General features: G+C 35.9%; 1 long non-coding RNA gene across 1 annotated transcript; it reads left to right on the forward strand.

The window, feature by feature from the left end:
* The first annotated feature begins 4890 nt into the window (after positions 1–4890).
* Positions 4891–7039, forward strand: LOC138894573 (uncharacterized). Its single transcript, XR_011409103.1, has 2 exons — positions 4891–5232; positions 6730–7039. It is a non-coding gene; the product is annotated as an uncharacterized lncRNA (long non-coding RNA).
* The last annotated feature ends 867 nt before the right edge of the window (positions 7040–7906 follow it).

Genomic DNA, 7906 nt, shown 5'->3' on the forward strand with positions numbered 1-7906 from the left:
GGTTCTCACAAGTCACAAACAGAAATTTAATGGGATATAGTGTAGCTTCTTCAAAGCAAAAATCATAAAGCCGTTAATAATTCTAATTAGGTCCGACAATGAAGAACTAACTAATGCATTGGAATTGAATTTTCTTTTTCTGATATATTAAACTGATATTCTGAAGATTTTATTTTACATAGTCACGTTGGTTCCTGCACAAGTAAAAATGCTTTCTTGTGCTGTCAATTGTCGACTTGTCTTGCACGAGAACTACATCAAATATTCACATAAAAGCTTTACAGATTACCTAACTACTTCCTGTCTCTTTAAGCATGAAGCCTTACAGTAATGTCAAAATACCTATATCTTGACTGTTCAATATTTGTTAATTCAATATAACCTTTGCTATGTTTTAAATCCATTTTGAGTTCATGAATTTATTTTGTATTTCCCTTTGGACTAATGATGTTCATATATAGATTTTAGGGCAAAGTAAAAATGTCTGTGGGGAAGAACAATTAATTATATAGTATACAACTTATTTATAATTTATCTATAATTTTTATACATTATTTTTACCCAGTTAAATGCAACTACAACATCATACAACTTAAATATAAATTTTATATAATATGTCTTTTGTATGTAGTATATGAATTGTATATATTTTGTATGTGGTGTGTTCTTCTAACTCTCTCAAATTCCAATCAAAACTTTCTCTCTTAATACTTTTGATACATATTAACAGTGTTATGTAAAAAGATAGTATTTATAACTTAAATATAATTTTTTTACAATGATTCATACATTATTCATACGACATTCAAATAAAATATATATATATATATATATATATATATATATATATATATATATATATATATATATATATATATATATATAACTATAACTAAAAGATAATACAACTAAAATACAATTTACATACAACTTTAATACAATTTCGTAAGTATATTGTAACGACCCGACATGTCGTTTTGTTTTCTAGATCCCGTTCCCCTAAATAAGACTCCTTGTATGTGTTTTTATTGTTTTATGACTTGCGGAGATGATTAATTCGGGATTTGAAAGAGTTTGGGTTAAAATCGGAACACTCGGTTCCTTAAGGTTGGCAAAAAGGGCTAAGTTTGACTTTGGTCAACGTTTTAAGTAAACTGCCTCAAAACAGGGATTTGACGGTCTCTATAGGTTTGTATGATGATTTTGGACTTGGACGTATGTTCGGATTAGGTTTTGGATGACCCGGAAGCGTTTCGGCGCTTAATATTGATAGTTGGCACCTTGAAGGTTTTAAAGTTCTTTAAATTTGGTTTAGAGTAGGTTTTGGGGTTATCAAGGTCCGTTTGGGATTTTGAGCCAGGAAATAGTTCCGTATGGTAATTTAAGAATGGCACGCAAAATTTGGTGTCATTCCGAGTAGTTAAGGTATATTTCGGCGCGTTCGGAGTAAGTTGGAAGAAATTGAAGTTCATAAGGTAATTCAATTTGGTTTGTGGTGTGATTCTTAGTTTTGATGTTGTTTTATACATTCCGAAGGTGCGAGCGAGTCCATTTTATGTTTTCAAACTTAATGGTATGTTTGGGCGGGGGGCCCGGGGGCCTCAGGTGTTAATCGGACGAGGCGCGGACCAAGTTTTGGACTTAATGGAAATGGCAGAAGCATCCAACTTCTGGTGCAATCACATATGCGGAAGGCCAGCTGCAGGTGCGAGCTCGCATAAGCGAGCCAGTAACCGCAGAAGCGGCCCGGCAAAGGCTGCCCATGAATCGCAAAAGTGGGACTGCACCTGCGGAGGCGCAGGTGCGAAGCAGGCGATCGCAAAAGCGGGGGAAGGCGCAGGTGCGACATGCTCACCACAGAAGCGGTTTTGCAGAAGCGAGCCGCTGGTCGCAGAGCGAAGAATCCAGCCGAGGGGGGACTGCATATGCGAGGCCCTTTCTGTAGATGCGGAGCCGCAGATGCGGCCAAGGAGCTGCAGATGCGAAAGTCCTGGAGGCAGTGAACTTCATTTATTACGAGACTTAAGCCATTTCTAACCCATTTCTCTCAGTTTTGGGCGATTTTGGAGCTTCTTGAGAGGGGTATTCACCTAGCAACTTGGAGGTAAGTAAATTCTATCTAATGTAAGTTAAATACATAGATTATGGGTAGATTTTATCATGTAAATTTGTGAAAACTGTGGGTTTAAATGAACAACCCAGGTTTTGATAAAAAATAGGATTTAACCACGAAAATAGTTATGGAATTGAGTGAAAATTATATATTTGAGTTCGTGAGGTCATGGGTAACAATTTTCTTCGAAAATTTCAGGAATCCGAGCACGTGGGCTCGGGGATGAATTCTAGGAATCCTTCAATTGGGTTTGGGTAATCACTCTTATAGTTAGAATATGAACTTTTGAACATCTATTGATTTATTTATACAACATTTGACTAGTTTTGGATTTTTCGGCACTGAGTTGAGGCTTTGGAGCAAATTTCAGTGTTACACCCTATGTTTTCGTACGTAAAAGTGCGCCATGAATAAATTAATGGAAGCTCGGAAATGAGTCGTAAGTTAATCGACGTAAGTTCGGGAATGAGATTATTGTAAGATTATAAGTATTATGCTATTTCAAATAAGTGATGAGTAAATTCGTGAAGATGAGAGGATACGCAAATCGAAGAAAATAAATTTCGTCGAAATTTGACATTTTGGGATAAAATACGACCCGAGATAAAATACCCGGTATTTATGGACTAGTGCCATACAAGGTACCACATGACCATGATAGTGAAGTGTACAAGGTGTGCTAAAAATGAGCAATATTTTAAGTAATTTGAGATAATTCTTAATTGTGTGGGTAATTGGTTAATTACCGAGTAACAGAATATTACCTAACTAAATTAATAAGTTAGGTGGATAAAGACTAAAATCTTCCTCCACCCCACGTGGCAGCAAGCCACTCTAAATATATGACTCTTAAGTCATATGGATCATGTGGCAAGATTGAGGATATGTGGTTAAGCCACCACATAAAGTGGGGCCCACATCAATGTTAGCAAAAGACATCTCTCACAAAGAGAGATCATATGTAACGTAAGATTTTCATGAAAATGTTCAGCAAGATTCTCATAAGTATCTTCAACAATAGTTCAAAGACAAATTTCATCTTGGCAGCGTGATATTTTTTTGCAATTCAAAGGAAAGATTCAACAACTTATTCAAAATATTGGCAACGTGATTTTGCTACAAATATCATACGAGACTACGTAATGTAATAGCAACGGGATTTCGCGATTCTAAGGGAGTATGGTACAACCTTTCTCAAGAATATTATATGAATTTTTCACAATCACAATCTCTATACCATAATCTCCATACAAAGTGGTCATGCCGCCTCACCCCAATGTATACGGGTGGAGGTGTATCACAATCACAATCTCTATACCATATTCCCCACACAAAGCGGTCATGCCGCCTCACCCCAATGTATACGGGTGGAGGTGTATCACAATCACAATCTCTATACCATAATCCCCACACAAAGCGGTCATGCCGCCTCACCCCATTATATGCGGGTGGAGGTGTATCACAATGTACCTATGCGTTTCATAGACCGTCCATAGGGTTTCATAACACATTGAAAACAAAAGTACAAACACGTACATCTCATAACCTTTCACACCACATATCACTTAATCCGTACTTTCAACCACTTATAACATTATTATTTCATTGGTTCTCTTGGCCATACATATGATTCTTTATTCATGGCATAATGACCGTATTTCAAAATCCACACTTTCATTTCTTCCCTTTCATAGATCATCATCATAATTATCAACAAGTAGAATATTTCGGGAATCACAACTTTAAGTTCATTAGTAACGAAGGCTTTAAACACAATAGATTTCTTTCCAATAAATGGAATAAAATGATTGGCAATCGAAGCACAAGTTAAAATCATACACAATTTCCACTCACGAACATATAAGAACGCAAAACACATTGAAAAATACTTACAAAGCATAACATTAGCTAAAACAGCCCCATATGGGCGTTACTTGAGTTCATAAGCTTTTGGCCAATTATATTATCGAAGTCAATTTTGGAATAGTTGAGTCAATGCTCATTTCATAATCTTTCTCACATTATTTCATTTCCTTGGCACCATTGGCCACAAGTATAACTTTCACTATTGGCATGTTGGCCACACTTTATATTCCCAATTCACTGATTTCACTTCCAACCATCTTTATAGGCTAGCAACAATAATACATTTCCAATCAAGACTTTAGGTACACATATGAGCAATTAAGAGTCTTAAGAATATTGAGATTTTTCTCACACAATTTGGCATACTAGCTTTCGTTTAAAATACGATAAAGTTTAGTCGTAAGTTAATCGACGTAAGTTCGGGAATGAGATTATTGTAAGATTATAGGTATTATGCTATTTCAAATAAGTGATGAGTAAATTCGTGAAGGTGAGAGGATACGCAAATCGAAGAAAATGAATTTCGTCAAAATTTGATATTTTGGGATAAAATACGGCCCGAGCTAAAATGCCCGATATTTATGGACTAGTGCCATACAACGTACCACATGACCATGATAGTGAAGTGCACAAGGTGTGCTGAAAATGAGCAATATTTTAAGTAATTTAAGATAATTCTTAATTGTGTGGGTAATTGGTTAATTACCGGATAACGGAATATTACCTAACTAAATTAATAAGTTAGGTGGATAAAGACTAAAATCTTCCCTCACCCCACGTGGCAGCAAGCCACTCTAAATATATGACTCTTAAGTCATATGGATCATGTGGCAAGATTGAGGATATGTGGTTAAGCCATCACATAAGGTGTGGCCCACATCAATGTTAACAAAAGTCATCTCTCACAAAGAGAGATCATATGTAACGTAAGATTTCCATGAAAATGTTCAGCACGATTCTCATAAGTATCTTCAACAATAGTTCAAAGACATATTTCATCTTGGCAGCGTGATATTGTTTTGCAATTCAAAGGAAATATTCAGCAACTTATTCAAAATATTGGCAACGTGATTTTGCTACAAAAATCATACGAGACTACGTAATGTTATAGCAACGGGATTTCGCGATTCTAAGGGAGTATGGTGCAACCTTTCTCAAGAATATCATATGGATTTTTCCCTACTTCGATCCGCCGTTACATGAGTTATCACAAAAGATGTGTGTTGGAAGGATTGTCAAGAGAATCGGTTCAGGTATGTTAAGGCTATCCCTTCTTTCTTTTGGCATGATCTATACGACACGAACGAAATGAGCAAATGCACAACTTCCATAAATGACTCTGTTCATAGAAATATTAGAGGTGTCTATATTCTTGATTCTCCACATGAATTATTATTATTATATCTTCTTTTCATGGGTCTCAAAAAAATACATATTTGATAAAATTTATCCGACATGCATATTATTTTATGACATTCTGAGAAAATCTTATTAACGTATTTCTTATGCAATTCATGCATTTATACATGTACATTGACCCATGACCAGATGGCGTTATATACAGTGTTTTAAAAGGCGTGGGCGTAAGGCGGGGCGTTTTACATATGCCTCAGCGGGGAGTAAGCCCCATAGGTATTTAATTTTTAATATTTTATAAAATAATATAGTGATAATTAATATTTATAAACAGGTAAAATTGCATAAAAATTGAAGAAAACTATATATATGTGTGCTTCATCCCCACAAAAAACTAATCAAAACAATCTATTATACTTTACTTACAAGCATAAGTAATTTGAGTCTAAAAGAATAAAATTTTCTATATGCAGGAATTTGAATTTTCTATAAAATTTTCTATATGCAGGAATTTTAATCATCCCCACAAAGGATGATTAACCTGCAATTTGAACTTTGAATGTGCTGCTATGAAGAAAAATATAGTTCTCTTTGTATTTGTAAAAAATATTAAATATTCGTTGCTTTTGGGAGATATTAGCAGACTAGCGGACAAGATAAAAATTTAGGAAAATCATGAATTAGGAATTAAATCAATAAAAAAGGTCTTTACTTTTAAATTTAATACTTTTGAGTTCCTTTTTAAACCTTTTGAGTAATTCCTAAACTCACTTTTGAGAATTTGGGTTTTATATGAAGGACTAATTCAACAAATTTTATTTTAATTTGAAAAAGTCTCTGGGGCTTACTCCTTACTAAAAAAACGCGCCTCGAACGCCCGGGCATACGTCCCAAATTGCGGGGCGTATGCCCCCAAATTGCGGGGCGTACGCCTCTTGAGACTTTTGCCCCACACCATCGCCCCGGGGCTCGCCCCAGAAACGTCTTTTAAAATAGAGGTTATATATGCATGTGTATATATATATATATATATATATATATATATATATATATATATGGGATATGGAAAAAGGTTACGGCATTATATATGCACCGCCACCTGATCAACTGGTATACGTTGATGATTTGCCCACAGTGGCCGAAATGATATGATGGGATGCCCTCAGAGGCTTGATGATGTTATGAACACATATGTATGGTATGACATTTATACGCATATGAATGACATTATAAAAATGAAATGATTCACAGAGCTATGCAGACGTGCATGTCGAGTGTTTTACTCCATGTTTCTCTCATATCTATTTTTTACTAATTTCTATTCCTTACATACTCGGTACATTATTTATATTGACGTCCCTTTTGCTTGGGGATGCTGCGTTTCATGCCCGCAGGTCCCGATAGATAGGTCGAGAGTCCTCCATGTAGGCTATCAGCTCAGCGGAAGAGGTTGGTGCACTCTATTTGCTCCGGAGTTGCTTATTTGGTCAGTATAATTAGGACATGTATTGATTGGTATGGCGGGGATCAGTCCCGACCTTAATGATATTTATTTACTATTAGAGGCTTATAGACAAATGTCAGATATATGAAAGATTGTATGGCCTTGTCGGCCTATGTTTTGAGTTTACAAATGATCATATTGGCCTTATAGGCCCGTATGTCACATGTGTAAGTTTTTATATCAGGTTGGGTCGTTCTATATGGATTACTCCCCCATGTTCATTCTGGTTAGCCCATGATGGCCCGTTTGTCCCATTTGCCAATGAAAGTACGATAAGAATGATATGTTATGTTGGTACTCGGTTGAGTAAGGTACCGGATGCCCGTCGCGGCCCATCGGTTTGGGTCGTGACATTCAGGGAACTCATCCCCTAACCTTGTAAGAGGGAACTCATCCCCTTAGGTGTATTTTTGTTGTGAATTATATGTGTGGGGAGCTACGTACGCACTAGGTGATGAGAGTTCGTGTGTAGCTATATTCTATATGATGTCCGGGTAGTCTTAGGCTTACACCATGTTTTGTTTGCTCTATTATATTGGTCATGCATATTAATTGTCTTAACTAGAGTTGAGATTAAGGATTTTAAGATTTAAAGTCTCCCGTTTAAATTTCCTATGTGTAGGGAAGAATGAAAGAGTTTTATAATAACTTTGAGAAATCTATGTTCACTCTCGTCGCAAGTACTTTCGCGAGCGAGGTAAATTTTCTCTACTCTCATGGGAGCGAGCCGTTCACCTTACCAGATTAATAGATGCATCTATGGTTCATGTTGTTCGACCCTCGCCAGTGCACACGATATATACATATATTTTGGATCGGGCCGTTCGACCTCGGCATAAATCGTGCGTAATAAATATTGAAGCCTAATCTTCTTGATATGATTTTATTGGATTGATAGGTTACAATTATTTAAATGATGGAAATTGACTTAGAATTTATTATTAGTGAAAGAAATATTTCTTTATCACTTGTTATGGAGATTTATGGTTGTTTACATAACTCATACTTATTTAGAATTTCGGTATTCTATTGTTAGCCCATAGTAAGTATCGAAGTCGATCCCTCAT

Source organism: Nicotiana tomentosiformis, chromosome 6 (genome assembly GCF_000390325.3).
Source record: "Nicotiana tomentosiformis chromosome 6, ASM39032v3, whole genome shotgun sequence".
Classification (NCBI taxonomy): Eukaryota; Viridiplantae; Streptophyta; class Magnoliopsida; order Solanales; family Solanaceae; genus Nicotiana; species Nicotiana tomentosiformis.